This window comes from Dromiciops gliroides, chromosome 5, assembly GCF_019393635.1.
Source record: "Dromiciops gliroides isolate mDroGli1 chromosome 5, mDroGli1.pri, whole genome shotgun sequence".
In the NCBI taxonomy this organism is placed as follows: Eukaryota; Metazoa; Chordata; class Mammalia; order Microbiotheria; family Microbiotheriidae; genus Dromiciops; species Dromiciops gliroides.
Genome location: NC_057865.1, coordinates 153,066,140 through 153,090,711, shown reverse-complemented (window position 1 = coordinate 153,090,711; position 24,572 = coordinate 153,066,140). Strand labels below are relative to the sequence as shown.

The window sequence follows — 24,572 nt, the reverse complement described above, 5'->3', positions numbered from 1 at the left end:
GTAAGCCTGGGCAAGTCACTTGACCTCTGAATGTTCTAAGAAACTCTCTTAAGAGTATAAATTGAAAAGAGGGCACTGACCTTTATTGGTATAATGAGTTTCCACATCTGGGAGTTCTTTACACCAATAAAATCATACCACTCTTATTTTCATTTATATTTCCTAAGATATCTTAATTTTGTATGATCTATTGAGGTAGTAGGGGAAAGTCAGGGAATAGAACACTGAAGAAAAGGTAGTGTAAAAACATAGGAAAATTCTATTGCAACTTAAAACAATTAGGACTACTTAAAAACATTTGCCTAAAGAAATGGGAAATGATATTTCTCTGCTATTCTAAGATTTTAAACTTGTTCCCTGCAAAATATTGTTTTCATATTATATATCCCAACACTGAAAGTAGTTACAAAATAAAAACATAATTTAATATGACTAATTTTATAATTTCAAAAATCTAAATTTCTCCCTGCCAACTAGAGTGTTCTTAGATGCTGCCAACTGCTACCCTCTTATTATCCTCAACTTACACTGACATTACTTTTTCTTTTAATAAGATATTACATGGTTGAAGATACAATAGAATAAAGGAGACTACTGCACACTTAGACCTGGAAACAGATTTAAGTAGAAGGGGAGAGGAAGAGAGGACCATTTATTAAGTATTACTGTCATGCTAGGCATCCTTCTCGTGGTTTTCTTGGAATTTATAACTTGGAATGAAGAGGGGGGAAGGGTACCTTCCTGTAAAAGGAACAAAAGTTTGGTGAAATCACATAAAGGGAAGAAAATATGCTGATGCTGGACTGATTTTTACAGCAGTATCTGGGAGGTTCATAAGGAGAAAAAAAAATCCCCAAAAACAGAACAATTACCATCCTTTTTTTTTTTTTTTTGGGTGAGGCAATTGGGGTTAAGTGACTTGCCCAGGGTCACACAGCTAGTAAGTGTTAAGTGTCTGAGGCCGAATTTGAACTCAGGTCCTCCTGAATCCAGGGACAGTGCTCTATCCACTGTGCCACCTAACTGCCCCGATTACCATCCTTTTAAAGCCTGAGACCAGAAGACTGTACCTGAACACCAAACTGCTCCTCAGGTATTTATTTATATGCAAGTGCCCTACAAAAACAGTTTTCTTATCTTTGTTACTAACCCTCTTGATTATTCAAATCTTAATAATCTAGTTTGTGGCTCAAATAGGCTTTGCACACACAGGCTTCCTTTTTTGCCATTCTGTTAAAAGAGGGAAGAAAATGCTAAACTGAGAAAAAAGCAAGGGTGTCAAGAGTTGACAAAACAAGCGGGGGAGAAAAGTTGCAGCAATGTGCTAAAATTGGGTTTGGGATTAACTAGGCATGGAATTCCAGACCTATATCATTGCAAATAATTTATAGCTGATGTGAACGACTGGGAAAAAAAACTGCATTCAATAATTTAAGAAATTACACTCAATGTCCACTCCCCATGAAGTAGGAAAAAAACAAAACAAAACAAACAACCACCCAAGAACTGGATGAACAACAATGACATTTCCAGTCTAAGCTTCCTAGGGTATGTGCCAATGTACACAGTTCCAAGATAAACACGCCATTACTTATTAATCAACGATAGTGTACTTGGCACTGTGAAAATCACAATCTCAGTCTTTACAGATTGGTGAAGATAACTGTTTTTCAGCATTTTAGGAGTAAACAACTCTAATGAGCCATCATGATTGGCTTTTATCAAAGGGCATTTCTAATAATACTCTTTCCTGGGTTTCCCCCAAATTTCTGGGATTTTCTCACTAGAACTCTGTCACATCATTAAAACATAGATAGCAACATCAAATATTAGTGAGACACTGTGGAAATAACACCACAAATTTGTGATCAGTTCAAAGGCTCCCATATTCACTATTGTGGTGTAGACGCACTATGTGAAAGAGAACACAAGCCTCTAAGTTTGGGAAACCATATACACTACTGGGCAGGTAAAAGATGACTTTAGTTATCTATGTCCAAAAAAGATGTTGTAAGGCCTTTTTATAGAAAGAATCATTCCTTAGTGGTAGAAATTTTCTTTAAACTTGATTTACTCCTAACCTATGAAGGTATATGTGACACTGACTATTTTGCTTGACTTGTTAAACAAGTAGAGCATCTATGGACAACTTAGGGTTCAACAGTACTACAATCTGTTTTTCAGTAAGAAGTGGGATGTCCCTTTTATTTAATTTGGTTTTCCTGTAACTTAGTTAAGCATTATGTTATGATGAAGTATATCTATTTTGGTATGAAATGGATAACCAGAGGCATTAATACTTGGATCCCCTTAAAATGTCTTTCTTTTTAATCAATCTTACTGACTAGTCTTGTTTTGATCTCATAATTGCAATTTTCAATTGTTATAAGCAAAAGTTCTAAAACTGTACTTTCTGGCACATTAGGTAGTAAACCAGAAAAATACAAGTCAAGGCCAAATTATTAAAGATCCAACTTTTACAATGTAGGGAAAATATAGGCAAAATACTACAGTTCATAAAGTGAATGATTTTCTATGAGATTTTTTTGCCTAACTTTTCTTCAAGGACACATTCACATGAGTGACCTTCTTGTTTCCTGAAACTATGAGCAGCTTAATGTTGTAGGATGACCCAGTAGTCAAATATCTATCAAATCTACTTGTGGAAACACTCTTTTCCTTCTCATTTACCTATTTCAGTGAGAAATTAAAATCTGAGTTCATATACATCACACAAAGCAGATTAAAATATAATGAAATTAAGCTACTATTCTGTTTAGAGCTATAAAGTACCAAACTATCATCTTTACTAATCCATAAGCATGGTTACATGTAAATTTGAATATATATATATATACATATGTGCATGTATATAGATCACATTTTAAGTATCTTTTCAATAATGAATGCATACTATTAATATTTGATTCTGTAACCCTTAAATGCCCATCTTCCCTTATCCATTACTTTCATAAAGTATAGAAAGGAATGAGTCACTAAAGAAAGAATATTATGACATTGCAATGATAAAATTCAAACACTGTAGATTGCCTTCTTACTAAATTCCCTATTGGACTATCTCCCACCTTCCTTAGCCTAGAAGAGTGAAGAAAGGAATGAAATGATTCAGGGTATACTTACGTAAATCTTTTGTTTTAAAAGATCTTTTCTTACAGTTTTGCCAGAGGAAAGGGAAGACAACTCAGTTCAACCTCAATAAAAGAAAACTAAGTTGCAGACTTCAAATTTCATTCTTTTCCAGTGTCTATTCATCTTTTTTTGGTGAGGCAATTGGTGTTAAGTGACTTGCCCAGGGTCACACAGCTAGTAAGTTTCAAGTATCTGAGGTAGGATTTGAACTCCGGTCCTCCTGAATCCAAGGCCGGCTCTTTATGCACTGCGCCACCTAGCTGCCCCTGTTCTTATTCATTTTTAAGGAGACTGCAAAGAAATGAGACAGATACATTGTTTCTGTTCTTCTTTGTTTTAAGATCATGTTCTTAAGTCCAGTTACTTAGTAATACTTAAAATCACTTCCTTTCACTGTCTTCCCCCAAAATTCCATGTCATCTTCAATTTTTATTTTCAGTGTGACATACTGGATTAGAGTTGGCCTAAGAAACAGGAAGAAATGGGTTTAAAGACCACCTATCATACATACTGGTTTTGTGACACTGGCAAATCACTTATCAGTGTTTTAGAAAAATCTAAGAATCTAAGTTGTTGAGAATAAACGAAATAACACTGGTATGTGACAAAAACTTCCATTAGTATGTTTGACTATTGGTACAATAATATGAAGCTAATGTGTTCCTAAAGCTTAAATAATTTTTTAAAAGTTTACTTACAATAATATTGGTCCTTAATTATTTCACATCTTTTCGTCAAGACCAGGCAGATAAGTTAAAGATGTTTTTCCAAGAAACAAATGTGTACAATGTTGCTGTTACTGGATACAATGTTCCCCGGGTTCTGCTCACTTCACTCAGCATCAGTTCATGTAAGCCTTTGCAGGATTTTCTGAAATCCACCTGATCATCATGTCTTATAGCATGATAGTATTCCATTATATTCATATACCACAACTTATTCAGCCATTCCCCAAATGATGGGCATCCCCAAATTTTCCAATTCTTTGCCACCACAAAAAAAGCTGCAGTAAATATTTTTGTACATGTGGTTACTTTTCCCTTTTCTATGATCTCTTTGGGATACAGACCTAGTAGTGATATTACTGCGTCAAAGGGTATGCACAGTACCATAGCCCTTTGGGCATAGTTTCAAATTGTTCTCTAGAATGTTTGGATTAGTGAAAAGGACCTATTTGTCCAAAGGTCTTTTTGTGGTAGCTAAGAATTGGAAATCAAGGGGATGCCTATCAATTGGGGAATGCCTGGACAAGCTATGGTATATGATTGTAATGGAATATTATTGTACTATAAGAGAAGACAAGCAGTATGATTTCAGAAAAACCTAGAAAGACTTACATGAACGGATGTATAGTGAAGTGAATAAAACCAGGAGAACATTTTTTTGTTTGTTTTTAGGGCAATGAGGGTTAAGTGACTTGCTCAGGGTCACACAGCTAGTAAGTGTCAAGTGTCTAAGGTCATATTTGTACTCAGGTCCTCGTGACTCCAGGGCCAGTCCTCCTGAATCCACTGAGCCACCTAGTTACACCCTACCAGAACACTGTACACAGTAACAGCAATATTGTTTGATGAACTGTGAACTGTTTAGCTATTCTCAGCCATGCAATGATCCAAGACAATCCTAAAGTACTAACGATGAAGCATACTCTCTGTCTCCAGAGAAAGAACTGATATTGACTGTTTGAAGCTTGTTGTTTTTCACTTTCATTTTTTTCTTTTATTCATATTCACAAAATGACTAATATGGAAATGTTTTACAAAATTGTACATGTATATCGTATATTTGATTGTTGACCTCAGGGAGGAAGGAGGGAGGAGGGGATGGAGAGGAAGCAGAAGGGATAGCATTTGAAACTCAAAACTTTAAATAAACATGATAATGAATTTTTTAAAAGCACAATCAAATGCAGAATAGCAGAAATAGTAAATGCACCTTCTTCAGACAATAATGAAAAAAAATAGCATAGATTAAAATGAATTGGAAACTAAATAATCAAAACCTAAAGAAAAAATGGGTCAAAGAAGACATCACAGAAATAGGATATAAAATAAACCCATATAATCAGCATTTCCTTATACTAACAACAAAACCCAACAGCAAGAGATAGATAGAGAAATCCTATTTAAAATAACTGCAAACTATATCTATATCTATATGTTCATATATATAGTCTCTATTACATTTAATTGAAATTTATAGAATTCACATTTATTACTGATAAGAATTACCGGGAGGGGCTGATTGGAATATTTCCTTTGTGAATATATTTCCCCATAACAACCATGTTAACATGTAATTGAGGACTGCTTGAATATATATCACATAAACTTCAAAAACCAAGATGCCAATGTATCAGTGGAATCATTGTAATCAGTGTAATCAGTGGAAGAGTGAAAACTGAGTCACCCTCTCTCCCTCAGGCTAGAAGTATAGCAAATACTCTGGTTAATTCCAATAGTGATCAGCCATAAGGCTTTGATCTGCTGTGTTTTTAGAATACATGTTATGCTCCTTATGATGTACTGGTGGCCTGGGAGTCCTCTGTTCCCAAAAGCTCCTCATATTAGTACTTCACTTAATACACAGACAACTAATGGCTTTTAGCCCTACTTAGCTCAGAACTCCTGAATTCTGGCAATTCATCAGCCTTAGGCTCTCAGCAGCAAGGACCAGAGATGTGGACCAACACAACAATTTCACTGCCGATAACAGAGATAAAAGTTTAAGGAAGCTATATAATGAAAGCTAAATTATTTATTTTTTATTAATTTTTAAGATAGCAAAACAAGCATAGTAGATGAAGATAAACAAAACTTGGGAAAACAGTCATAAGCAAACCAAATTAAGGAGACAAAACAAAATTAAACATGATTAATAATTTGTTATGTTATATAAATATATATATCAGCAAAATTAAATCAGGAATTTTTAATTTTTTCATTCTTTAAACTGTTAATTAGTAACTTAACATTATATTAAACAAATAGACACATTATTTAAAAGGATAAGAGGCAGAGAGAATGGGAAGGGTCTTTCCAAATCTAAATCTACACTCTAAAGCATATAACTTTGTGAGAATAGTACCCTAATTTCTTTATATAGTTATAAGCAACGATAGTAATGCATTACTATGTTAGTTTCCACCAGTGTCCTAACAGGTTTAGCAAACATGAAAGTAAAAGTACAAACAGTTGATATAAACAGTCTTTATGACTATTTTGGAAATTTTATGAGACAGGATTTGAAATTCCCATTTAAAAAATCTGGCAAGGACCCTTCATATGTTACTATGGCTGCCCAGTGAAATGTAAAGTGTTTTGAGAACATATTGTAACATCAATGTCAGGTAGTCTTGATAGAGTGAAAGCAACTCTACTTAAAATTTAGAATAAACAAAGGAGGCAAGAGAATGTGAAGGAGGTGAAACATAAGGAATAATCCTTTACTTTGAAAAGGCTTATCAGTAGGAAAAACACAACTAAGAACAACCAATAGTTTTTTGATCACCTATTATGGAAGCACTAAAGTCAACAAATTAATTTTGAAGCCATGTTTGTTATAGGGAAATTTAGCAAATGGAAAAGAAAAGAAAGAAAGAAAGCTTTAAAAGCATGCTTTAATCTGAATTCAGAGTTCACCAGCTCTCTCTCTGGAAGTAGCCAACATTTTTCATCATGGGTCTTTTGGAAATGTCTTGGATCAAGACAATCATCTTGTCTTGAGTAGCTAAGTCTTTCACAGTTGATCATCCTTACAATACTGTTTTTGCCTTGTACAATGTTCTGCTGCTCAGTTCACTTTGCATGAATTCATATAAACCTTCCTGGATTTTTCGGAAATCATTCTACTCATCATTTCTTATAGTACAACAACATTCCATCACATTTCTATATCACAGTTTGATTTCTTGGCATACAGACCTAGTAGTGGTATTGCTGTATTAGAGGCTATGCTTAGTTTGATAGCTGTTTGGGTGTAGTTCCAAACTGTTCTCCAGAATTATTTCACTAGTTCACAAATCCATCAAGAGTGCATTAGTATCGCAATTTTTCCACACTTCCTTCAACATGTTTTCCTTTTTCTGTAAGATTAGCCAATCTGATAGATGTGAGGTGATATCTCAGAGTTGTTTTAATTTGCATTTCTCCAATTAGTACTGATTTGAGTATTTTTTGTTGTCTTTTGACTATTGATAGCTTTGATTTCTTCTGCTAAAAACTGCCAGTTCATATTCTTTGATCACTGTTCAACTGGGGAATGGCTCTTATTTTTATAAAGTTGGCTCTGTTCCCTATATATTTGAGAAATTAGGCCTTTATCAGAGGAACTTGGAGCAAATCCCATTTCATGTTTTCCTTCTAATTCAAGATGTATTAGCACATAATCAAAATTACCCATTTTGCTTCCTTTAATCCTTTCAAAGTCTTATTTGGTCATAAACTCTTCCCTTATCCATAGATCTAAAAAGGTACATTTTACCATGTTCCTCTAATTTACTTGTATAACCACTTATGTCTAAATCATTTCTTCACTTTCAACTTAACTTGGTACACAATGTGAGATGCTGGTCTATAGCTCATTTCCTCCAAAATGCTTTGCAGTTTTCCCAGAAATTTTTATTAAAAGTTGAGTTCTTACCCCAAAAGTTTGGATCCTTGGATTTATTCAAAATATATTACTATTTTCATTTACTACTGTGTATTGTATACCTAATCTATTGCACTGATCCATCACTCTATTTCTTAGGCAGATTGTTTTGATTATTACTACTTTGTAGCAGTTTAAAATCTGGAGATGCTAGGTCATCTTCCTTCACATTCTCCCCCTTTGATTAATGTGACCTTTTTTCTTCTAGACGAAGTGTTATTTTTTCTATCTTTATAAAATAATTCTTTGGTAGTGATTGCTATGGCACTGAGTAAGTAAATTAAATTGGGTAGAACTGTTCTTTTAATTATATTGAATCAGTCTACCCATGAACAGTTAATATTTCTCTAATTCTTTAGATCTGTATTTGTGTGAAACATGTCTCATAAATGTGTTCATATAGTCCCATAGTTTGTCTTGGCAGGTAGATTCCCAAACATTTTATATTCTTTGCAGTTCATTTAAACAGAATTTCTCTATTTCTTGCTGTTGGGTTTTGTTGTTAGTATAAGGAAATGCTGATGATTTATGTGGGTTTATTTTGTATCCCGTAACTTTGCTAAAGTTGTTAAATTATGACTATAGTTTTTTTAGTTGATTTTCTCCGATTGTCTAAATATACCATCATATCATTTTTGTTTCTTCATTGCCTATTTTTATTCCTTAATTTTATTTTTCTTGTTTTATAGATATAGCTAGCATGATTAACTCTATTGAATAATAGTGGGGATAATGGGCATCATTACTTCACCCCTGATCTTATTGGAAAGGCTACAAGTATATTCCCATTACATATAATGCTTGCTCTTGCATTTAGATGGATACTACTTATTTTAAGAAAGGCTCCATTTATTTCTATGCTTTCTAATGTTTTTTTTTTTGTTTATGACTTTCCTGCATCATTCTAATTTTTTCATCTGACTCTCTTACATTATCTTCAAAGTCCTGTCTTAGCTCTTCTACAGCCTGAGACCAGTTCATATTTTTCTTGGAAGCTTTCCCTTGCTAATTCCTTGAAAGATGGGGTCCAAGCTTTTTTTTTTAAATCATGTTTTTCAGGTAGTCCAGAAATTCTTAAATTATCTCTCTTTGCTCTACCTTTCCAATGAGATATTTCACAATTATTTTTATATATCCCATTCTTTTGACTTTTGTTGTCATTTATTTCCAGTAACCCAATTCTTTTTTTTTTTTTTTTTAGTGAGGCAATTGGGGTTAAGTGACTTGCCCAGGGTCACACGGCTAGTAAGTGTTAAGTGTCTGAGGCCGGATTTGAACTCAGGTACTCCTGACTTCAGGGCTGGTGCTCTATCCACTGCGCCACCTAGCCGCCCCTCCAGTCACCCAATTCTAATGTTTACAGAAATATTTTCTGCAGTGAGTTGTTGTACCTCCTTTTCCACTTGGAACATCCCTTTTCACCCCTTTAAAGGTCCTATTTTCTTCACTATTTTTGTGTGTGCCTCTTTTACTGAGTTGTTGTCTTTTCATAATTTTCTTCCTTCACTCTCATTTTTATCTTATTTCTCCCCCCCACTCTTATTTGATTTTTAACAATCTTTTTTTTTTCTTTTCAAAAAACTCTTTCAGAAATTCTTGTCCTTGTGTCCAATTCACAGTTTTTTTGTTCGGGCTTTGCTTGTAGTTTTTTTACTTCATTGTCTTCTGGTTTTGTCTTGCTCTTCTTTACTACCACAGCAACTTTTTATAGGAAGGTTCTATTTTTGTTCTTTGCTAATTTTCTACCCTATTCCTTGATTTGGAAATTTGTTTTAACACTGTGATTTGTTCCTAGTATATTTGTATGTGTGTGTGTGTGTGTGTGTGTGGGGAGCAGCTGGTCAATGTCTCAAGCTTCAAGCTTTTTCTCATTGATGTTTTCAAAGTTATTTCTGGGGGTTTGGGAGCTTTTGGTGCTTCCAATGTGGAATCAAGGAAGAGGTGTGAGTACTACTCTCTTTGCATTCTGTTTCTTATCTGGGAAGATCCCCTGTTACCTTGGGATTGCAACTGATACTACTCCTCAGGGTCCCTACTCCCTTGGGACTGGAATTAATGCTGTTCTTCAGTGTTCCCAATACTTTGATACAAAAATCAATATGGAACTTCAGGTTTTCAATGAAAAGTGTTCTTCTTTGCCCTGGAACTAAGACCCAGAAGGGGGGGATAGGCAAATAAATTGCGAAATAGCATCTGGTCCTGCATACAGTACTAACACATGGGTGCCCTGTAATCTTTCTGACTACTTTCCAGGTCCTCTTACTGTCTCTGGCTTGAGATCTCCGGACACTGCTGCTGCTACTGTCACCAGCACTTAATTCCACCACTGGTATTTCATCTACATGGGCTTTTGGTCAGTGTGGGAACCAATTTTTAATTGGGTAGTGCTAGATAAGCAGCTCTCCACAATATTGGGGCAAGGAAGGAGACCGGCAGCCTCCCTCAAAACAGAACAAGATTTATTTTAACAAGAATGAACTTAAAAAAAACCAAAACACACAAACAGATCAATAGGATCAAGGGAAAGGAAATAAAAATGGGGAAAGGGAAATTATAATACCTGAAAAAATACCACCGCCCAGGAATCAGCTGAAAATACGCAGCAGAATGCCTGTCACTTTCCAGCTTCCACCTAGAATGCCCAATTCTCCTCCCCCAAACCTAGAAACACCCCACACAGTCCCAGCCAATGGGATGGCTGCTCTAACAGTCACATGACTGCCCTCACTAGGCTTCCAATGATTATAATTTTGCTAGGCCCATGTAGGTGTTGGTGAGTGGTGATGATGTGAGGTGCCAGAGCTCTGGCAATGGCTACAACCAGTGGGTGGAGCACCGTGCAGTTTGTGGAGCCCCAGGCCAGTGCTCGACCAGGCATAAAAACCTCAAATAACAATTAATTCTTTACATTAGCCCCATGTCACATACCTCTCTTTCTAGCCTCCAAAATTGTTTTGTGCTAGAAGAACTTTACATTCTGACCTTTTCTTAGCTCCACTAATCTAGGATTCCATTTGAGGCATTAGAGTTGTTTGAAGGGGAATGCTGGGAAATCACAGATGAGTGCTTTCTCTATTCTGCCATCTTAACTCTACCCCCAGAAGTCTACCTAATGGAATCTTGATAACTCTTTAAAGAAAGAAAAGCACCAACAGTAAATAGAGTAAAGGGAACCCTGATACAGGATGAGGCTTGGAAAAAAGAAACTGAATCAGGAAAATCAGAAAACAGAATAATCATGAAGTGGAAAGGACCTTTAACAGGCATATATATATATATGTTACTTCAAAGTGGTCTAATCAACCTAACTCATCTCTGACCTGCTGCAATTTTCCTATTTTTAAAGACTTCCTGGGGGTTGGGAAGATATCACAACTTCCTTTAGAAAGTCATTTTAGAGTTTAATAACCTTTATAGTCAGGAAATTCCTATTTATATCAGTCTAAATTCTTCAGGGTACAGCTTAAATTCATTTCCTCTTGTTTGGTCTTTGTGGGCTGTGAAGAACAGCTGGCCATCATAACAAGGATGTAAAGATTCACAGGACAGTCAATCCTCAGCTCTGTTTGCTGGAATCATCTCAGACTATACCTCTAAATTTTTTTCAAAAAAATTAAAAACACTTATTTTATATATTTGCTACAGAAAACAAGGAGGAATAGGGCTTAAGGACCTCTTCCTATCCTCTTAAGCAGAAGTTCCAGTACTAAACAATATTTTTAAAGTCCATCCAGTACTAAATAAATTTCAAAGTTTACCTCATTTTTCTACACGCTAATTTTGATTCACAAACCAAATTATTATGTTTTGCTTCTTTACACTGCAGTTTCTTTGAAAAACTATGGTGATAGAAGTGAAATTTAAAAGTTTCCTTTTTTAAAAAGGCTAAATGCTCTGGCAAATTAAAGAAAAATTATACAGATGACATATCCATGATTACAGCAAAGGACTTCACAAAATTTCTTATGGTATCCTTGTGGACAAGATAGAGAAATGTGGGTTTGATGAGAGCATAGTCAAGTGATTTTCCTGAACACAAGGAAGGTTAATTAATGGGGAATAGTGTGTTTTTTTTTGTTTGTGTTTTTTGTTGTTGTTGTTGTTGTTGTTGTTTTGTTTTGTTTTGTTTTGAAGGGCAATGAGGGTTAAGTGACTTACCTAGGGTCACACAGCTAGTAAGTGTCAAGTGTCTGAGGCTGGATTTGAACTCAGGTCCTCCTGAATCCATGTCTGGTACATAATTTATCCACAACTAATTGGGAATATTAATTAGAAGGGAGTTCTCCAGTCAGGTGTGTTAGATGTATGTCCTGTTTTGTTCAAATTTTGGATGAATATGAAGAAGACATGATGATCAAATATGTAGATGGAACAAATTGGGGAGAAGTAAGCTAATGTTGGATAAGAAAGCAAGAGTAAAAAAAAAAACAAAGTTACAGCTAAAAGCTGAAATAAGATAACTTAACAAAGCTACACAAATTCTATATTTATATATAAAATATTAATTTTAGTACAAGACAAAAATAATATGATTTAACACTTCACTTTTAACATTTGTGCAAAAATGTGGGGTGAAGTTTATGTTATAAGTTTTATTTTGAGTCAAGAGTGTGACACAGTATCAAAATTCAACTATAGTATTCCCTTTGGCAGCACATATAGTAAAATTGGAACAATACAGAGATTAGCATGGCCCCTGTGCAAGGATGATACAGAAATTCGTGAGAAGTCAACTATAATGAACTTCTGATTATTAATACTGAGTGAAGAAAAAAAATAAACGTGCTAACCAAAGGTGTTTGTCATTGCATGTTGTTTACAGATGATATTGTGCTGATGAAAACCAGCTCCAGAACGTGAGAGCTTAATAAATGATATTCATTTAAGAGATCAACCTGTCTACAGAAGAAAATAACACAATTAAGAATGGCTGTTGTCCAGTCTATAATAGTTAAATGGAGGATTTATAGAATTGATTCATCAGCACAATTTGTGGGTTGACACTGCATGGACAATGAACTGGGAACAGAATTGAATAGGAGAGAAGGTTGAATTACATTTCAGAAACTGTTTTGTGTTGACAAATGACTCCACCTTCTTCCTGCAGTAAAGACTTACATTTTTAACACCAATATTCTTTTTTTTTTTTTTTAGTGAGGCATTTGGGGTTAAGTGACTTGCCCAGGGTCACACAGCTAGTGTCAAGTGTCTAAGGCTGGATTTGAACTCAGGTACTCCTGATTCCAGGGCCGGTGCTCTATCCACTGCACCACCTAGCTGCCCCTACCAATATTCTTTTTATGATACATATCTATGAATCATGGGATACCATCCTCAGAAGAAATAAGTTGAGTCTAGGGACAATGGAAAGACACATGGCGGGTAAAAATGTTGCTTCAATGAATACAACATCCAAATTAAAGGAGTATTATGAAAGTGTAATGATAAAGACCATAGCTGAAGTATTATAGTTAGTTATGTTAAAATGGATTTCAAAAATTCAGATTTTTTTCAATACAACTGATACACTAATGAATACTCTGAGCATAGCCCAAATTTGCTTCTGTGTGATTTCTTTGTCAAAAAAGAGGAAGAATTCAGAAAAGAGAAGTACTTCTCAATAGCTTGCAAGCTACAACCCTTCCCATGCTCACTTCCACAAGAAAATTTCAGGTCTTTCATGAAGTAAAGTGCCATATTTATTGTATATGTTCTGGTGCAGTAGTAGCTGTAAGCAGAGAGGGGCTGGTCCTCACTACTCCTACTCCATTTCCACCCACATCCACACTCTATGCCTTTCAGTAGGGGTCCTCTTGGTATTTCCAACTTGCTTGTGTATCTCTTGGAATTTAAGTTGTGTATCAGCCTAAGGCTACATGTCTAGCCACTATTTATTATAGTATTTATGTATTCATTAACCATTTTTCATGTATAAATCTGTGCTACCATTTCTTATTAGGTTCCTATCATTTTGTGTGATATTAATGAAGTTTTTGAGCACTGTACCCCTAACTCTATTTTCCCCATAAGCACTGTGGTTTTTATTGCTAGATTTTGCATAGTGAAGAATTTTGGAGGGGCACATATATCCTGTTATAAAAGAACTGCTAGTATTTTCAATACTGAATGTCATTTTGAATAAAAACAGTGCACTGACCAGTTGGAATGCAGCCATGGAAGTAAGTGGTTTCTAAATCACTTACTGTCCCATTAGCTTATAGCATTAATGGTACAAACTAAAGACTGTACATCTCCCCTCCCCCAAAGTGGAATGTTAGATCTCTTAAGTAAATATGGATTTTACTGAAAAGGCATCATTAGGTTACAATTGCTAGAATGTGGACTTTTTCTAGAAAAAAAATTACTAAAATTAGGAAATTAGCTATCAAAAAATAAATGCCAACTTCCCTTCATTGAACAAATACTTATTATCTACCATGGACAAGAAACTGTGGATGATAGCTACAAAGATCAAAGAATCATGGGTCTTATTATGCCTTACCTTAATGACTCTTACTAAAGGAAGTTATAGAGAACCTTTTAGGAGGTAAATATCTGAAAGTGAAACTGACAAAGGAGATGGATTCAGAGAGCAACTAGTGTGGTCAAAACACCTAGCTCTACTATGTAAGGAGTGACTTAAGGAAGTAGGAAGGCTTAGCCTTGAAAAAGAATATTTGGGTTGAGCAACAAAATGGAATGGAGCCATGAAGTATTTGAAGAGCAGTCATGTGAAGGAAGGCTTAGACGCGTTTTTCTTGGACCTAGAGAGCAGAACTAAGATCAGTGGATGTCATTTGCAAAAAGATTGAACAAGTGACTTAATATTAGGAAAGACTTCCTTAAAGTTAAGAACTGTTCAAACGTGGAATAAGCTACTCAAAACAAAAATCTGCATGATCTCATCACTGGAGGTCTTTAGGAAGAGGTAGGTTACCACTTGTCAGAAATGTTGGAAAGATGCTATTCAGATACAAGTTGTGTAAAGAATTGTTATTTGAGGTTTTTATGCCTCAGTGAGCACTGGCCTGGGGCTTCGCAAACCACACGGTGCTCCACCCACTGGTTGTAGCCATTGCCAGGGCTCTGGCACCTCACATCATCACCGCTCACCAACACCTACATGGGCCTGGCAAAATTATAATGATTGGAAGCCTAGTGAGGGCAGTCATGTGACTGTTAGAGCAGCCATCCCATTGGCTGGGACTGTGTGGGGTGTTTCTAGGTTTGGGGGAGGAGAATTGGGCATTCTAGGTGGAAGCTGGAAAGTGACAGGCGTTCTGCTGCGTATTTTCAGCTGATTCCTGGGCGGTGGTATTTTTTCAGGTATTATAATTTCCCTTTCCCCATTTTTATTTCCTTTCCCTTGATCCTACTGATCCTGTTTGTGGTTTTTTTTTTTTTTAAGTTCATTCTTGTTAAAATAAATCTTGTTCTGTTTTGAGGGAGGCTGCTGGTTTCCTTCCTTACCCCAATATTGTGGCGAGCCACTTTGCTAGCACTCCCCAATTAAACATTGGTCCCCACAGTTTTTGGCGAGTCAACCAGGAGTTGATTAACCTAGTGAATTTCTTTACCCTCCACCCCCCTTATTTGGCCATGAGCCAACTAACCTGTGGGACCTTCTTGCCCCTCCCCCACTGCCCCCTTAGGCAATCTCCCTTGCTCTTAAAAAAAACCAAACCTTAGCGTTTATCTTGCTGGTCAGAGAAAAGTCTGTTCATTTTGAACTGCACCATGATTGAATATTTGGCTCCCCCTTTGTATATTCTAATTGGCATATTTTGGGATAGTATATTGTCCTGATTTAAACTGTTGGCCTGCTCAATACTTATTCATGGCATTGCTGGTTTCCTCCTCACGAACACAGAAAAATTTCTTTGGAACGATGGTATGGGAGAGTTTATCTTTCCCACGGAGCATATATACAATTTGACTGGAACCATTACAACTAAATTAGAACTTTACTATACCACTATCATTATAACTCAAATGGCTATAAATTTTATTCTCGTTATTGTCATTATTGCAATGTGGCATTTTTTCCCAAAAAGCTGTAAAGAGAGGAAGGGATATGATCATAGTAGACCACATGTTCACAGGGATACCAGTACAGGTCCCTCTATTGGACAGATTTAGACCAGTCTTTAGAATCAGATCAACAGAAACTGCTCCCCCTACAGAATGTTACAGCCCGCAGAGAAGCACAACGTAAAATATATAGCCCATTCAGTCCAAAGGATCTGTGTGTATGGAAGAAACTTATACCTAGGTTTGATCAGAATCCGAAGTCAGTAATTTCACAGTTAAAGGTCTATATTTAATACATATCAACCCACTTGGGCAGATGTCACTTGTCTTATGGAAATTATACTATCCCCAAGTGAAATTGCAGATATTGTCACAGCAGGAAATTCCTTGGTGGCCTCTGGGGAAGCGTTAACAGAGTGGCCTCTCCAGGAGCCAAACTGGGATTATAATGATCCTCAGCAATTCCAAGAATTAAAAAATGCTAGGGAAACGCTACTGAAAGGAATGGAATCCTGTTCTAAGAAATCTGACAACTAGCAAAAGTTTTTAAAACTCGCTCAGGAGCCTAATGAACAACCTAAAAGATTTTATGATAGACTTTGTGAAGCTGCTAGGCAATTTACAAGACTGGACCCACTAGAATCAAGATTCCTATATTGTACAGAATACATTTGTATGTCAATCGTTATCAGAAATACATAAATTTCTTATGACACAGTGTCCAGGCTGGAAAGATATGGCTATAGAAAGGCTTAAAGAAATTGCCACCTATATCATTGAGGTGAATGAAGACAATACGGCTAAGCAAAGCATTCTGGAACCAGCACTTTCAGGTCGGGCATTTAAAGGTCAGGACAAAACCCCTCAGGTGTGTCAGTACTGTGAAAAACAAGGACACTCATTGAGAGAATGTAGAATTAGAAAGCAAGAATTTAGGTGGGCAGTAACTGAGGGTCTGGAATATTTTTTCAGGAGAAACCAAAATAATTATGGAAATTTTTACCATAAAGGAAACAACCAAGATAATTACAGACCTTATTACAACCAGAATCAGTATAATCGTAGACCCTATCAGGGAGGTACAGAAGGACAGAATCAGAATTGGGGTAACTCCAGAATCCCTCAGAGGGAGACACCGGACTGATGGTGTCCAGGGGAGGAATGGAAAATAAATACAGAAAGCTTTACTTTTCCAGATACTGAATTTTTGAACCCCCTTATACCAATCCATTCACCTCCCCAGAGTAATGAACCTCATGTGACCCTCAAAGTTGGGGACACATATTATGATTGTCTGTTAGATACAGGAGCCTCTAAATCAGTCTCAGTGCATAAACCAGACCCTAGATGCAATGCTATTGGATCTTTAAATGTGGTAGGAGTCTCAAGTAAGGCCCAAAGAGTGGCAGAATTAACCCCTTGCATGGTATCTATGGGGCCTTTAACTGTAGAACATTCATTTTTACTTATGCCCGATGCCCCAGTAAATTTATTAGGTCGTTATCTCCTTTGTAAACTTAGAGCAACCATATCTTGTGCTCCAGATGGGGCTGTCTCTCTGCGGTTGCCAGAGGATACTGTTCATTTATTACCAATTTTGATTGCAGATGCTCAAGGAGCAGTACGGGATACATCCAAAATCCCCTCTGACATTCCTGAGTCCTTATGGGCTTCATCCTCTACTGAAGTGGGGCTCCTTAAAACTGCTATGTCTGTTACTATTAAAGGTAAAGGGGGACCACCTCCATCCATTCCGCAGTATCCATTGTCTAAAGAAGCTAAAGAAGGGATCACCCCTATAATTGAGACTCTGAAAATTCAGGGTATTATTGTCCCATGCCATCATTCTCCATGTAATACTCCCATTTTGTCAGTTAAAAAACCCAAGCCTGGCCCAGATGGCAAACCTGTTTATCATTTTGTACAAGATCTTAGAGCTATTACCAATTATGTGATTCCTAGACATGCTATAGTTCCTAATCCTGCCACCATAGTTTCTTCAATTCCATGTGAGGCTACATGCTTCACAGTGGCAGACCTCTGCTCTGCCTTTTTCTCTATACCAGTGCATGAGGACTTCCAGTATTTATTTGCCTTTACCTGGGAAAATACACAATGGACCTGGACTAGACTCCCACAGGGATTTGTGGACAGTCCTACATTATTTTCTCAAATTTTACAACAGGACCTGGCCTCTATTACTTTTAAAGGTTCCACTTTAGTGCAGTATGTAGATGATTTACTTTTAGCTTCCCCTGATGCTGTCACCTGTCAGGAAGACAGCCACCATTTATTATTAGAACTATACAAGAGAGGCCACAAGGTCTCTAAGTCAAAGGTGCAATGGTGTTTACCTCAGGTAGAATATTTGGGCTTCATTCTGGCTGCCGGAACTCACTCTGTCTCTCCTAAGAGAGTCCAGGCTATTCAACAACTCACTGCTCCCTCTACTAAGAAGCAGTTAAGGGCCATTCTGGGAGCAGCTGGGTATTGCATACAATGGATACCCTCTTTTGGTGAAATTACTAAGCCTCTTATAGCTCTAACCAAAAATTCTGTCCTGGAACCTTTACAGCTGGATTCCCAGCATCTCTCAGCTATAACAGAATTGAAATGGCATTGTTATCAGCTCCTGCACTAGGACTCCCAGATTACAGTAAGCCTTTTACTCTTTTTGTGCATGAACAGAAGGGAGTGGCTTCTGGGGTCCTGACTCAATCATAAGGACCTGTCCAGTGTCCAATATCTTATTATTCCAGCCAACTAGTTTCTGTGGCCTCTGGGGTGCCCCCCCCCGCCTCAGGGCAGGGGCGGCTACAGCCCTTTTGGTAGAAAAAGCCTCTGATTTGGTCCTAGGTAATCCTCTTACAATAAAATGTCCTCATGAAGTAGAGGCCCTCTTACTAAGCCATATAACACAAGCCCTTTCAGATCAAAGGATGGCTAAGTATGAAGTAACCCTGCTAGGTCATGAAAATATCACTTTTAAAATGCTGTACAGTCCTTAACCTGGCAACACTGCTTCCTAACTTATCACTCTTGGGGGAGCTGTTGCATGACTGTGCCTCTTTAGTTGATATGGCTGAGAAACCCCGTGATGACCTTTTGATACACCTTTAGGGAACCCTGATATTGTCCTCTATATGGACGGTTCTTCGTTTATGAAAAATGGCACCTGTTTCACTGGGGCTGCTATAGTTTCTGATTATGATATTATCTGGGCAGTTTCTTTGTCTTCACATTTTAGTGCACAAGCTGCTGAACTTGTGGCTCTTACACAAGCCTGTAACATAGCCAAAGGGGAGAGTGTTACCATTTACACCGACTCCAGATATGCCTTCAGTATATGCCATGCTGTAGGCATGCTTTGGCTACAGAGGGGCTTTCCAACATCCTCTGGCAAAGGTATTGCTAATGGAGACCTTATCAAGGACCTCCTATCTGCCCTAAAACTTCCCTCTGCTCTAGCAATTGTACATTGCCCTGTCCACACAGGGAATAGTGATCCTGTTTCAACACGGAATGCACGAGCTGATTCAGCAGCTAAGCTCGCTGCTTTAGAAGCCCCTGAACATGTGTTTAACCTCTCACCTTCTAAGGATGTTTCTCTCCACCTAACTTATGATGATTCTGAAGGAGAAAGGTGGAAAAAGAGATTCAAGGATAAACAGATCAATGGTGTCTGGATGTCTTCAGAGGGAAAACCACTTCTCCCCCAGAAATTCTATCACCAGGTATGCCTCTCTATTCACAAGAAAGGCCATTTTGGCACACAAGGCATTGTGGACTCAGTTAGAAGGACCTGGTTAGCACCAGGTATAACTAACATAGCATCTCGAATCTCCTTGGGCTGCTCCACATGTCAGTCTTACAATCAACATGCTTTCCGTGCTAAAGCATATGGAGGGCGCCCTTTGGCATATACACCTTTTGAACATCTACAAATTGACTTTATTTCTATGCCCAAAGCAGGACAATATAAATTTTGCCTTGTTATTGTTGACCAGCTCACTCTATGGGTGGAGGCTTTTCCTGCCCCATGAGCAACTGCTGGCTTTGTGGTCAAAACTTTCCTTAAAAAAATTGTTCCTCGTTTTGGGCCACATGCATACATTGACTCTGATAGAGGCACACATTTTACAGATTCAACTCTCTCCCAGATTTATTCTTTCTTGGGAGTAACTCCTAGATTTCATACTCCTTACCACCCTCAAAGCTCAGGCCAAGTTGAACGTATGAATAAAGAGCTTAAGAGCATGATTGGCAAATTATGTACTGAAACCTATTTAAAATGGCCTGATGTTCTACACTTTGCATTATTCTATCTGCACAGTAGACGAAGAGGTGAACTCCACATATCTCCTTATGAGATGCTTTTTTGTCACCCTCCTATCCAAGCTAAAACTTTTTCCCCAGTCTATACATCACTGGTGGGAGGTGATACTTCTATTGCTTCCTATATACAGGAACTACAAACTAGGCTACGTGAACTCCATGAAGCAGGAGTTGCTGTACAAGCTGGTCCTTTAGACTCTTCCTTGCATGATTTAAGTCCTGGAGACAATGTATGTATTAAGAATCTTCAGAGGACCAGTGGGACCCAGCCTGCTTGGGAGGGATCTTTTCAGGTATTACTGACAACTCCTACTGCTATTAAAATTGGAGAAAAAGAATCTTGGATTCATTGTTCCCATGTGAAGCCCGCACCATTTGTGGGTAAAGTAATTTCAGATAAAATTCAACCAGCTGCTAAAGAGCAAAGACACCAAACAGAGCACAGGGGTAATAGACAGTTCCAATTTGCAAGCATTATCACTCAATTGCAAACCCTGGGACTCAAACTCCATAAGGTATCAGGAGATGGAAATTGTCTTTTCAGAGCCCTCAGAGACCAGTTAGAAGGTCATTCCAAAAACCATCTTAAACACAGACAAGAAACTGCTAATTATATGCTCAGTCATAAAGAAGACTTTAGGTCTTTTATAAAAACAGATATTCCCTTTGAAGAATATGTTGCTTATTTGAAAAAAGCTGGTACTTGTGCTGGGAACGATTCCATTGTAGCCTTTGCCAAACATAACCAACTGAATGTAATCATTCACCAGTTGAATGAACCTCTATGGCAAATTTGTGGCACAGACAAAGTCGACGCTATAGAACTCCATATTTTCTACCATAACAGTCATTATGACAGCATTAGAAGTATCAATGATGATTCAGAAACCCCTGCCACTTTGGCATGCAGAGACTTGGGGAACCAGTTTAAAAAATGTGGTGTACCCCAAATTCTAGCATTATAAGCTTTTACCTTAAACAAGCTTTTCCTCCTACAGGTGAAGAACTTCTCCACCAAGAGCACATGGCTCTGTCTTCTAGAAAGGGCTATTGGACCTTATTGCTTGATTTATAAGGCAATTAATGAAAATATTGAGTCTCACTGATGTTTTATTTCCTTTTGATAAATTGTTTATCATTTCAAGTATCTGTTATTGTCATTGTACTAGATAGAGAATTCATGGACAAGATGATGTGGTTTACTTGCTTAATGAAGATTCTGTAATAATGTTTAATAATATCAGCCATTTACATTCATTTATCATTTGTATGTCATTGTGACTATGTATACTCTGGGTATGGTTTGGGATTATATATATATATATTTCAAGTATATCCTAAGTTATGCAGTGTAGCACACATTTTTACCATCAAATTGTCTTTGGTGAAATTAATACGAGATTTATGATTTATGGAAACTTACCATTTCAGAGACTAATTGCTCTTACAATGAGCTCAATGGAGATGGTTCAACTCCATGTTGCAGGCCCTGGAGAGAATATATATACAACAGGAGGAGAGACAGGTACATGTAAGATACCCTGATAGAGGCTGAGAGAATAGCCAAATACATTCAGGAAATCCATAGTTTGCTTATGAGAGCAGCTATGTAGAGCACAATTGCTAGATATAGTCTAGTTTCTTCCTCTCTCACTCCAAAAATGTTCTGGTGTCATGTTAGCCATAATGCATGCACCTAGTTTAACTTAACTTGGCTTCTTCACTCAATCTGGTATCATGGTGAGAATCGATCCACCTGAGGCCTAGCACAATTATTAGTCGTCTATGCACCACAAGATGTGGTATGGTAAACTTTCCATAACATTTTCAGGTGTCATCATCGACACATAACTAAATTTGGCCTCGATCCAGACATATAGTGGTAAAAAGTGCTAGTAATGTCATAATTGTCTCAATTTTGTATTGCGTATAGATATGAATATCCTCCAAAGGGGGGACTCCAATATGCTGTATATATATCAAGTTTAAACTTTTTTGTATATTTTGAAGAACTTTCATTGTTTATTTGAATATTTTTAGACAATGCTATGCTTAAGATTAATGACAATCCAGCAGTTCCAGAGACAACCAGAATCCAGAGATAGCCAGAATCCAGACCAGAGTCCTGTTACCCTGATGACATCTCAACCCTCCTTCTAAGACAAGATTTTAAGTACTTTAAATGGACATTTTTGTTTTTCCTTCTGTTACTATATACATCATCTGTAATATGTATTTTCCCTTTCCTATATTATTATTAGTATATTGTTTTTTAGCATCGGTTATGATATTCTGTTATTTTTAAAAAATTATTTATTGTTTATTGTTTCATCAAGGAAACACCTCGTGTTTCTTGACGAAACAAAGGGGGAAATGTAAAGAATTAATTGTTATTTGAGATTTTTATGCCTCAGCGAGCACTGGCCTGGGGCTCCGCAAACCACACGGTGCTCCACCCACTGGTTATAGCCATTGCCAGGGCTCTGGCACCTCACGTCATCACCACCCACCAACACCTACATGGGCCTGGCAAAATTATAATCGTTGGAAGCCTAGTGAGGGCAGTCATGTGACTGTCAGAGCAGCCATTCCATTGGCTGGGACTGTGTGGGGTGTTTCTAGGTTTGGGGGAGGAGAATTGGGCATTCTAGGTGGAAGCTGGAAAGCAACAGGCATTCTGCTGCGTATTTTCAGCTGATTCCTGGGTGGTGGTATTTTTCAGGTATTATAATTTCCCTTTCCCCATTTTTATTTCCTTTCCCTTGATCCTACTGATCCTGTTTGTGGTTTTTTTTTTTTTTAAGTTCATTCTTGTTAAAATAAATCTTGTTCTGTTTTGAGGGAGGCTGCCGGTTTCCTTCCTTGCCCCAATATTGTGGCGAGCCACTTAGCTAGCACGCCCCAATTAAAAACTGGTCCCCACAGTTAGAAGATACTATTTTTGAGATGCATTTCTGATTTAAGAACAAAAATTTCTAGATACAAAGTGCAATGAGAGTTCATATGAAATAAAGATTATCCCCAGCAAGTGTAGGTAAGGGAAAGCTTCATGTATGAGTAAAATAAGATGGGTGGAGCTGAAGGAAAGCAAATTTCAAGTAGAGAAAAAAAATGTATAAGGACAATCATGAAGGGAGAAAAATTACAAAGTGACTGAGAAAATAGTACCCAGGACATCATCATTAACACTCACTTAAAATCATTTAGTGAGAGCTCAAAATATATAAAACACACAGGGACAAAAAAAGAAAAGATTTCCAATGAAAATAGGAAAAAAGAACCAAGAAAAAAGTTTAATATTTATTGAGCTAATTTCTTAATTTACAATAACTGATCCAGTGCTGGATGCTTTGTAGTCAATAAGAAGTCAACTCATAATTATTAAGTGCTTACTATGTACTAGGCACTGTGCTAATAAGCACTAGGAATACAAGTACAAGTAAAACAAAACAAAAAAACCTTAATAGGTTCTGACAGATTCTAATGACATAAAAATTAAAAATTAACTGTTAGAAACTTAAACAAATCTGAAGTTAAGAGCAAAACATAATACTTGAATATCCTGACATCTTCCTTGTTTGACTGAGGACATACTAGAACATTTAGTCCACCATTATCTCTTAGCTAGTCTCAGCCCCTTCACCATGTTTTGCCTTTAGATTCTATCTAACAATCCACCCAGGCCATCTTGTCATCTGCTTCCTGTCAGTTCTCTCTCTTTCTCTGGGAATAGTAACTTAATGAACAAGTTCCACTGATACTGGAAAAGTACATGCCAACTGATTTCCCTATGGATCAACTTACTACTTCTGTGATTATAGAACAAAACTACTTTCCTTAGCCACCATTGCCTTATTAAAATACAAACTACTCAAGGAAAGAACATGGCAAACACTTCATAACCAATTTTCACTGATTCATTCATCTTCATCCATGTCCCCATCCAACAATATAACCTAATGCTCTCCCTTGGGCCTCCTCCCTCTCCCTCTCCCTCTCCCTCTCCCCCTTCCCCTCTCCCCCTCTCTCCCTCTCCCCCTCTTCCCCCTTCTCCCCCCTCCCTCCCTCCCTCCCTCTCATTCACGGGCTCCCATGGATTAATCTGTCACTTATTTAAACTTACACATCCAGTCCTGAGCTCAAGTCTCACAATACAACTGCCTGCTGGATAAACATCTCTAGCTGACTATTACTAAGACATCTCAAACTCAATATGTTCAAAAATACAACTCAAAAATGTATTTTATACATACAAACACACTATGGGGATGGGGGAGGGGGAGAGAAACTGGCACATCTTCTTAATTCCATCTCCTCAGTATGTCTTGTATTCATTCTCTTCTCTCCGTTCATAAAACAATTACACTTACTCAAGCCACCACCTCTCACCTAGGCTAATGAAATAG

At 37.3% G+C, this 24,572-nt stretch overlaps 1 protein-coding gene and 1 non-coding gene across 2 annotated transcripts in view; one reads left to right on the top strand and one right to left on the bottom strand.

Annotated features, from left to right (window-relative positions):
• Window positions 1-24,572, bottom strand: part of GNAI1 (G protein subunit alpha i1) — a 100,194-nt gene that overhangs the window by 32,278 nt on the left and 43,344 nt on the right. The window lies entirely within an intron of this gene.
• LOC122730202 lies at window positions 12,438-12,541 on the top strand. The gene has a single exon (XR_006353412.1). It is a non-coding gene; the product is annotated as a U6 spliceosomal RNA (small nuclear RNA).